Source organism: Hyperoodon ampullatus, assembly GCF_949752795.1.
Source record: "Hyperoodon ampullatus genome assembly, chromosome: 19".
NCBI lineage: Eukaryota > Metazoa > Chordata > Mammalia > Artiodactyla > Ziphiidae > Hyperoodon > Hyperoodon ampullatus.
The window spans coordinates 4,397,527-4,408,738 of record NC_136932.1 but is presented as its reverse complement, the minus strand read 5'-3'; positions in this window follow the sequence as shown (position 1 = coordinate 4,408,738).

Genomic DNA, 11,212 nt, shown 5'->3' with positions numbered 1-11,212 from the left:
CTGCACATGCGCAGTAAAACGGCGTTGGGGGTAGGGTGGAAGCACGGTTGTCACGCGCCAGGCGGAGAGCGTGCAGCCGAAGCTGCGCCTGCGCGCCGGGCTTCCTGGCTGCCAGGAGTTACTGCGTTCGAGTAAGACTGGGACAGTGCTGCACCTTGTGAACGAAAAGATGTTTCCCTTCTGAGATGACTATTTTTCTTCAGTGCCTTCTTGGATCCTAGAAGGGGAAAAAATGACTAGTTGCTGGGTCTGTATCCGACCTCGATATTCTGGGTAACCTTAATCCGGAGCTCTAGTTCTCCCAATCTGTACCGTATGAAGAATATTCTTTCTTACTAGCAAATTAAGGAAATTAATGACTACTATGTTTACTGAAGCAAAAGACACGTGGACTGACAAAAGCATTTATCTGTTTGCCATTTTGGGACAGAGGCATAATAATATGAGGCACAGTAATATTTTTATTAACAAAAAATAGCTTATACTTAGAAATTGTTTACCGGGTGCCAGGCATCTTTCTAAACTTTTTACATGTATTAACTCAGTCTTCACCACAAACGAGCAATATGCTCCTTTTACATATGATGTTGCATAGAAATTAAGTACGTAATTTATTTAAGGTCGCACGGCTAATAACTGGTAGAACTGGGATTCAAATTCAAGCAAACTCCAGAACCCATGCACTGACTACTACGCTGTATTGCTTCACAGTAAGTGGTTAAAGGATTCATGTTGTTGAGGTCATCCTGGAAAACCCAGTGCTGTAATCATCGTTGAATGACAAAACACTTTTCACACGTACCCTTGGGTTTTTTCTCATTCTGTCAATTAACGTTTATTGAGCATTTACCTATGGTATTTTGCAGTGAGTTGGGAGCTATGGGCTGTACAGGTTGAAATAGAATTGCTAATAAGGTCCAAATAAAATGCTAAGGACTGTCAAAGGAAAGAGAGATTACTTTTGAGTTTGGGGATCTCATGTCTTAAATCTTGACTTTTTAACTATACCGTGTGTGTATGTATATATATATATATATATATATATATATATATATATATATATATATATATATATATATATATATATATGTATACACACGCACACACACACACACTGATTTTTTTTTTCCTTTTTTTTTTTTTTTTTGGCTGTGCAGGGCATCATGTGGGATCTTAATTCCCCAACCGAGGATTGAACCTGCACCTCCTGTAGTGGGGGCACAGCGTCTTAACTACTGGACTGCCAGGGAAGTCCCTGTATATTCTTCAAGGGTAAGAATTCCCCCACAAGTCCTAGCCACAGCATAGAACCTATAGCATGATACATTAATAGTGACATGAAATTAGGTGTTATACATATGTGATAATTAAAGAATATATATTAATCATTTAAATGAGATATATCTAATTATTTCTCTTTTTTAAAATTTTTACTTTTTTAAACATTTTCTTGGCCACCCTGTGCGGCATGTGAGAACTTAGTTCCCCAACTGGGGATTGAACCCCATGCTCTTTGCATTGCAAGTGCGGAATCTTCACCGCTGGACCACCAGGGAAGTCCCAAGATGTATCTAGTTATTTCTAAACAGAGTCTTGTCAATCTACTCTATGCCCCAGAAAATAAAACATGAACTTTTTTTTTTTTGCTGGTTTTCCTGACAAAGTGGGGAAATCCCAATCCATGATGAGTGGTTATTAATACAGAACATTGATATAGTCTTTCTGGGATTATCTGCTTCACTGTTGAGTTTTATGTTTGCCTCACATGGTAGCCAACACATCCCAGATCATCTCTGCCTGCCTTCTGGTCAGTTTCTCAGGGAATGCAAACTTGTTCCATATCAACCTGGATGAAATAATAAGGGAAGTCAATCTTGTTTAATTCATTCTGAGATGAATTATAAGTGGGTTTTATTAGCTGCTGTTTTGGAAAATTCATATTATCTTCCTATCTCATTAACTCCATGGAAAATTGGGAGTTGTCTGCCTGGGGAAGTTAACACGAAAAGGATATTTCATAATCCTACAACCCAAGTAGTTCACATTTCAGAAAAAGCAAAGTAAGAGCAAGAGAAGGAAACTCATTGTGTAATTAGAGGAAGGAATAAGGTGGTTAGGGGCTTAGCCTTGCAAAAAACAGTTTTGCACATAGTAGACACTCAAATATTTATTCAGTAAGGGATCATGGGGGAAAATAAATAAGTGGATCAGTAGAATCCCAGATAAAAGATGATGAGGCAGAGGGCAAAGTTGATTTCCTGTTTCCCCAAATACGGGGCGTTCCTGGAAGCACTCGTCTTGTTGAGATTTCTAAATGGATCCAAAGAAGATGGGATATCCCATGAGCAGTGGGATATGTACTGTATTTGGATTTTTTTCCCATTCAGTGGCAGATGATACCAAATATTGGAACTTCTGAAATTCTGCCTGGTAGTCTGCATTCTAGGAGAAGCACTGTTGATTTGAACACGGAAGATCCTTCTGGAGAATTGGAAGAATCTGATTACAGTATGTTTATTGAGTACTGTAAACAATATGATACTTCGATTGAAGCGAGTGATAGGCTTGCCATGTGTTTATGTTGTACTTCCCTCCCTTGAGAGAGCTCGTGAAGAGCAAAGGAAGTGAAGTGAATTGTCCAAGATAAGGTGACATAGAAGAAACCAAGAATTCTGACTTTCTAAGAAATGTTCTCAACTGATCTTTAGCTAACAATGTTAGCAGAGCTTCTTTGTCACTAGGAGAGGTGACTATCTATGACTCTCACCTAGTGGTGCCTGAGTGTACATCTTAGCTCCACTTCTTTTCCTCACCATAGAGAAGGGGTAATTGAGTACCTAACTCATAGAATTGTTACTAAGTCATTAAATGAATTAATACATGTTCCCGCTCTGGTTAGTTATGGTAGCTGCTTCCAAGCCCCGTGATAGCCGTGGAAGGGGTATATAGAGCCTAGCAGAGTCCTAGTAAGTGTCTGTTCTTTATGCTGGACACAGATAACATTGGCAGTCCCAGAGTCCACCCCAATGCAGTGTTCCTAAAGCAGAAGAGCCCATAACCTGGATATGAGCTGGAAATCCTCAGGAAGCCCTATGTGTGTTAGCTCTTTTCCTCTAGGGAGCAGTTCTCAGCTCTGTTAAAGTTAAAACCATTGAAATGAAGGTTGTTTCCATGCCCAAAAGTGACTCCTTATTTCTGTGCTGCATGACTTTCTTCCAGCTGCTCTTCTGTCTCATTCATCCTTGCATTCATCCCTGCTGCTGAAGACAAAGGCTTTTTCCTTTATCCTTTGCTGCCTGCCTCAGCCTCTTTACTTCTAAAGGTATGTTAAGGAAGAGATATTGCTCCTCCTGGCTCAGCCAGAAAAGAAGCCCATGCACCCCGCTGTTCAAGCTAGGTCTAGAACGAATCCCTCCCCTCTGCTTGCTCCGCTTTCGCCCCAGCTGGCTAAATCAAGGGATAATCCTAAAAGGGAGTTTCAGGCTATTTGTGACTTCCCCTCTCCCTCACCCCGGGCCCTCCCCCACCCCGCCACGTTCAGGGAGGAGAAGACAAAGCCCCTGGATCAGAGTAATCTGTTTCTAACCCACTTCCATTCCCAGGGATTACCTCTGCGGGAGGAGGGAGACAGAAATACATCTGACACGTTGGCACTGGGAACTTGGGGAAGAAGCTCCAGGAATGCCTGCAGGGTTGTAGGCATGAGATTCAGGAGCCTGGGAGCTTGTCCTCATAGGCTGGGTTCCCAAAAAATGGGAAGTGTGATACAATGGGAAGAACTCTGGTTTGGGAGGCAGGAGACATGGGTTCTGGTCTCACCATTGCTGACATTGACTTCCTTGTGGCCTTGGGAGTCACTTTGCATCTCTGATCACTAATTTCCCCCATTAAAAAAAAAAAAATCACTCTCTTGAGCCCTAAAAACCTACAGCCCCCATTGATGTGTATTGCGCTCCTACTAATAATGCACAAAGGCCTAACAAGGACTCCCTTTGGGGACCCTTGTGAACCAGGGGCTCAGCACACCTTCCCTCTGGTCTGTATTCTTTCCTCTACCCTCCATGGGCCCTGACATACAAACATGTATCTTCCAGTTGGCCATTCTTTGGGGATGCTCTCCAGTGGCTGGGTGAGGGCTTCCTTTCCAGCTCTTCGCCGTTGAAGCCAGGAAAGCTGTGTGAATGCAGGAAACTTCCACTAGAGGGTACCAAGGTTTCACTGGGATCTCAGATTGCATAGAGGCCTATGCAAACCCAGCAATTCCAGGGTTTTTAAGTACCTACGTTCAGAGATTTAGAGGTCTCCATGCATTGTTCCTTACCTGGTCTGCTCCTTACTGTTCCTGGAAGGCCTAAGAAGTCTCTACTATTTTGACATTATTTTGATTTGATTTGACTTCAAATCAAAGGCAGCTTGGTGTAGGGGAATCCAACTGGCCAGGTCCAAACTCTATGGGCAAATTCCTTAAGTCTTTTGAGGCCTAGTGTACCCATCTGTGAAATGGGGATAATAAAACTTACCTTGTAGGACTGTTGTGAGCACTAAGTGAAATCCTATGTGAAAGCATATGACTGGTACACGGTAGGTGCCTAAAATTGTTTTTCACTAGGGCAGACTTCTCAGGATTGCCACAAACTGGGAATGGTTTTGACGGATTTGTGAGAACTGAGTACCTCCAAACAAGAAATGTGACTTTTTGCCATGTTGCTCTTGAGTCTTACAGGATTCCAGGCTAGTGCTGCTTGGTCCTGCTCAGCCTTAGCCCTTGGTCCTATTCTCTGTGTCGGCCCAGCCATGGCACTCTTCTGCCCTTCTCTTATCCTGGCTTCCTCGGTGGTAAGTTCAGTTTCTACTTCCTCGTCACCTCCTTGACAAAAAGTCCTTTGTATTTTTGCCCTGCGTTTTCTTTTTTATTTTTGAATTTAATTTTTTTGTACAGCAGGTTCTTATTAGTTATCCATTTTATACATATTAGTGTACACATGTCAATCCCAATCTCCCGATTCATCCCACCCCCACCCCCCTGGCTTTTCCCCCTTGGTGTCCATACGTCAGTTCTCTGCATCTGCGTCTCTCTTTCTGCCTTGCAAACCAGTTCATCTGTACCATTTTTCTAGATTCAACCTATACATGTTAATATACGATATTTGTTTTTCTCCTTCTGACTTACTTCACTCTGTATGACAGTTCTGAGACTGAGCAGAAGTTTGGGAAAGGAGGAGGACGAGCGAGTCAGGGCTTGCGTGTCAGCAGACACGTTACAGCTGCAGGGCAAACCAGGGTGAAACCACGAGTCAGAGGCCCCAGGGCAGGCTGCTGTGGGGCCCGCCCCTCGGCTCCTCTCTCATCTCTGTCTCACCCCAGAGGTTTCCTGGCAGGAGTGGGAGAGGTTGGTATCGAGTCCTTGAGCCCTGACTCATTCCCTGACTTAGTTGGGTGTTACCCAGTTATCTCCCAGATCTCTCTCCAGAGGCCTTTACTACACAACAGTGTCATCCCAAAAGACACAAGAGGCAGAAGAGGCAAGCAGACCACTTATTTATTCCATGCCCATGTGAGGATCCCAACAACAAATAAAAAGTGTGCCATCTTCATGGCTTTATATACCACCCAGGAGGTTACATTGGTTATAAAATGAACAATATCATCTCATAATGCTGCCCTAAGAGATCGGCTATTTTCCAGATTGCTTTATAGAAACAATTATTGTTAACTTTCTCAAGAAAGAATAAAGTGATTTTATTTTTCTTGGGCAGGGAAAGGGCCCGGGGAAAGGGTGGACGGGGACTGGAACACTGAGCCAGGAAGTGACCAGCCATTATCACATAGTGAGTCAGGGGCCTATCTAGGGACTAACTCAGGTTACCTAACCCCACCCCAAATTCCATTCTCTTTACCTCAGTCTAGTTACTTGTGGACTATAGTAATGTTCCGAGTTTTCTGGACCTCACAAAAGTACAAAAGTTCTTTTTTTTTTTTTTTTTTTTTTTGCGGTACGCAGGCCTCTCACTGCTGTGGCCTCTCCCATTGCAGAGCACAGGCTCTGGACGCGCATGCTCAGCGGCCATGGCTCACGGGCCCAGCTGCTCTGCGGCATGTGGGATCTTCCCGGACCGGGGCACGAACCTGTGTCCCCTGCATCGGACAGCACTGTTGATTTGAACATGGAAGATCCTTCTGGAGAATTGGAAGAATTGAGGCGGACTCTCAACCCCTGTTCCACCAGGGAAGCCCTGGACCTCACAAAAGTTCTTAAAATCTCCAGATTCCTGAGGGCTCCATAGGAAGTCAATTGTATTATGCTTCTAGACCTCATACATGTCCCTTTCACTGTTTGTCCTGTGAAAATGTGAGCTGCATGTCTGTTACCTCCCTGACAGATTGTTGAAAACACTTTAGAGTTATTTAAGATTCAAAGAAGCCCAATGTAGTAGTCTGTGTGAGCTTAGATCTTAGAGACAGGAGATTCCATTTTTAAATCATTTGTTGGTGTTCACATCCTACTATCCTTGTGTGTCACCGTACTAGTGGATGCTGAAAATTATTTTCTTATCTCCCCTTTACGCAAAGGTTCCAGTTGCTCCCTAACTAGGGTCATGCTTCCTAAAGACATGAGCTGGTTTCCAAGAAAGCAGATTTCAGCTTTATCCCTTGGCAGAGAGAATGGAGTCATTGCACACAGGCCAAAACATTCTTTCTGCCAGAGCTTCCCATCTGGAAGAAAAGAGAAAAAGAGTTTCAGAGTTTCCATAAGGGCTGCCTAAAAATGGGAGGGAGGAATAGTGAGCCATAGGGAGGGGAGAAGAAGGCTACAGGGCTGGAACCCCAAGCTCCATTGTCTGGAAAGAATGTCAGATTCCACAGGCCTAAAACCCTGGACTAGCAGCACCTACCTTTCCCTTCCTCCTAACCCTTAGCCAGGATTTATTTTGTACCCCATTCCTTTACCTTTCACATATATTTATCTGTCCTGCCTATTCCATCTCAAGAATTTTCCCTCTATTCTTTGTTTTTATGTACCTCCCTTCCAATTTTGTGCTTTCTGTATGGACAACTCCGAAATGTTCCTAGACTACTTTAATGCGTCTCACAAAAATAAGATTGCAGCGTTAGAAGGAACTTTCTCATAACCTGTGATGTACAGAAGGACTTCAGTGGGTCCAGGAAGCCTCTGAAATTGAATGTCGGTTTAGTCCATATATGCATCTTTCTGGCAAGAAGGCCTGTAGCTTCTATCAAGTTCTCATATCTAACATTCAGATCCCTGCTGTTGACCCTGTAGTTCAGTGTGTTTCGGTGTAAGTCTGGGAACCCAAGTTAATTTTGGAACCTAGATCATGACTTCCATTTTTTAAAATGAATAAAATAGAAAATACCAATGTGGGACTTTCCTGGTGGCGCAGTGGTTAAGAATCCGCCTGCCAGTGCAGGAGACATAGGTTCGAACCCTGGTCCAGGGAGATCCCACATGCTGCAGAGCAACTAATCCCGTGCGCCACAACTACTGAGACAATGCTCTAGAGCCCGCGAGCCACAACTGCTGAGCCCGTGTGCCACAACTACTGAAGCCCACACGCCTAGAGCCTATGCTCTGCAACAGCAGAAGCCACCACAATGAGAAGCCCACGCACCGCAACGAAGAGTAGCCCCCGCTAGCTGCAACTAGAGAAAGCCCGCGCGCAGCAACAAAGACCCAATGAAGCCAAAAATAAATAACTGAATAAATAAATTTATTAAAAAGAAAATATCAATGTGTATCACACATAGTAAGGACGTTCGTTTTGATTAACATTTGATTCAAAATGCATATGTATAATAATTTTTATTTTATGTATACATATATATGAAATCAAAACATCCAACATTCATTTAGTGAATATTTATTGAGTATCCAAAGACATTGCTCTAATCACTGGGAACATGGAAGATGAAAGAGACATGTTTCTGGCCCACGAGCAGCTCACATTTAGTAGGAAAGAGAGAAGTTCACAAAACATTTGCAAAAGAACAAGTCCCACTGTAGAAGTAAGCACAAGGTACAAGGTATAAAAGAGAGTATGACACACCATTTAGAGTTCAGGTGGGGCCACACTTGAGTTGCATCTAGAGAGATGAGTAGGAATTTGCAGGGTACATAGCAAGGAGATGTGCAGTTCTAGGCAAGGGACTGACATGCACAAAGACACAGCAGTGTGAGACAGCACAGGATGGCCAGGGTGGCTGTCACAGTGGTCTCGTGTGTTGTCTCTGTACTGTAGAGAGGTTGGATGCTCAGGCCAGATCATGGAGAGTCTCCCACTTGAATGCAAAAAATGCTAAATATTCCTGACAGACTGTCACCCAGCTCTGCTTGGGCTCTCTCAATGAGACAGAACCTAGAACTCTGTGAGGCTGCTCATTCTGTTCTTGAGCATCTGATTGTGACAGATTCCTTCCTGTGCTGATGTAATATTTGCTTCCCTCTTTCAACCATTGATTCTCATTTGCCCTCTGCAGCATTACAAAAGGAGTTGACATCGTCTTCTATTCGGTTGACTGAAATGAAATTGCTTTTTTTTTTTTGCGGTACACGGGCCTGTCACTGTTGTGGCCTCTCCCGTTGCAGAGCACAGGCTGCAGACGTGCAGGCTCAGCGGCCATGGCTCACGGGCCCAGCCGCTCCGCGGCATGTGGGATCCTCCCGGACCGGGGCATGAACCCGCGTCCCCTGCATCGGCAGGCGGACTCTCAACCACTGCGCCACCAGGGAAGGCCGAAATTGCATTTTTATAGATCAAGATGGTTGGATACTGACAATTTTGTGTTGTTGGCCTGTACTTAAAACAAAACAAACAAAAAAACAGCTAATTGAGGATAGCAATTATTTATCCACCTTAGTCTTTTCTTCCCAATATTTGGTATCTTTAAACTCCATCAAATTATTCCTCACATGTTACTGGATCCTTTTCCAACCTGATCTCTCCCTGCGCATACACTGGTTCATCAATATCTTTTTAAATATGAGGTACCCGGTGGATGGACCTAGAGTCTGTCATACAGAGTGAAGTAAGTCAGAAAGAGAATAACAAACACCGTATGCTAACACATATATATGGGATCTTAAAAAAAAATGGTTATGAAGAACCTAGGGGCAGGACAGGAATAAAGACGCAGATGTAGAGAATGGACTTGAGGACACGGGGAGGGGGAAGTGTAAGCTAGGATGAAGTGAGAGAGCGGCATGGACTTATATATACTACCAAATGTATAGCTGATTCACTTTGTTGTAAAGGAGAAACTAACACACACCATTGTAAAGCAGTTATACTCCAATAAAGATGTTAGGGGCTTCCCTGGTGGAGCAGTGGTTGGGAGTCCTGTCCGCCTGCCGATGCAGGGGACGCGGGTTCATGCCCTGGTCCGGGAGGATCCCACATGCCGCGGAGCGGCTGGGCCCGTGAACCATGGCCGCTGAGCCTGTGCTCCGCAACGGGAGAGAGGCCACAGCAGTGAGAGGCCCGTGTGCTGTAAAAAAAAAAAAACAAAAAAAAAAAACTAAAAATTTTCTCCGCTCAAAAAAAAAGCCCATGGTAGGTGTTCACTAGAAGAAAATAATAAATTATAGTATTTGTCAAAAAAATAAATATGAAGTACCCAGAACTGGTCAGTTTAAAGCACAGTGATGCTATTATCTCTTTTGCTCTGACCTTGTGTCTTTTCATGAAACGGTGACTGCATTGGTTTTGGTGAGTCCTAAACCTTTTTCACGTAAAATGCTGTCAACCCAGTCCCATGCCTTCCTTGTACAATTGATTTTTTTTTTTAACCTAAATGTGAGTCTTTACTTTATCCCTGTCAAATTTCATCATGTTGATTTTGGCACTTTGTTCTAATCTGTCATGATGATTTTATTCTTTATTTATTTTTTTTAATTGAAGGATAGTTGATTTACAATGTTTCAAGTGTACAGCAATGATTCAGTTATACATATATATATATTCTTTTTCAGATTCTTTTCCATTATAGGTTATTACAAGATATTGAATATAGCTCCCTGTGCCATACAGTAGGTCCTTGTTGTTTATCTATTTTATATATAGTAGTGTGTATCTGTTAATCCCACATTCCCAATTTATCCGTCCCCCATTTACCCTTTAGTAAACCATAAGTTTGTTTTCTATGTCTGTGAGTCTATTTCTGTTTAGTAAATAAGTTCACTTGTATCTTTTTTTTTTTTAGATTCCACATATAAGTAATGTCATATGATATTTGTCTTTCTCTGTCTAAGATGATTTTAAATCTTGCTTCTATCATCATCTAAGCTACTGATTTAAAAAATATCTAATACAACAGTGAGGCCCCTCTCTTTATTTATATCAACTTTTTAAATCAATATCCTTTGAGGTCAGTTGAAAAGCTAGTTAAAAATTTACATAACAGGGCTTCCCTGGTGGCGCAGTGGTTGAGAGTCCACCTGCCGATGCAGGGGACACGGGTTCGTGCCCCGGTCCGGGAAGATCCCACATGCCGCGGAGCGGCTGGGCCCGTGAGCCATGGCCGCTGAGCCTGCGCGTCCGGAGTCTGTGCTCCGCAACGGGAGAGGCCACAACAGTGAGAGGCCTGCATACCGCAAAAAAAAAAAAAAAAAAAAAAAAATTTACATAACGGTGATTATCCGCCCACAACTCCCAGGCTCATTTTCTTAGCCCCATCTACCTGCTCCTTTACTACCTTGCTGTGATCTGTCCCTGGTCCATTAAGCAAACCAGACCCAGGCATCACACAACTACCGATTTCTGTATGGGACCTACAAACACCAGCTGCTTTTTGTTTGTTTGTTTGGTTTTTTTGCGGTACGCAGGCCTCTCACTGTTGTGGCCTCTCCCGTTGCGGAGCACAGGCTCCGGACGCGCAGGCTCAGCGGCCATGGCTTACGGGCTTAGCCGCTCTGCAGCATGTGGGATCCTCCCGGACCAGGGCACGAACCCGTGTCCCCTGCATCAACAGGCGGACTCTCAACCACTGCGCCACCAGGGAAGCCCAACACCAGCTGCTTTTAAAGGAATCATCAACGACCTTCCCGCTTGCTAATTCTCCACGTGCTCTCATGCTGATCTTCCCTCCATGCAACTCTGCAGAGGCTTTGTGATTCCCAATTCTCATTACTCCCACCGGCCGCTCCAGGCGTGATGTCTCTATTCTTCTAGGATGTAGACTCCAGCTTGGACTTTGG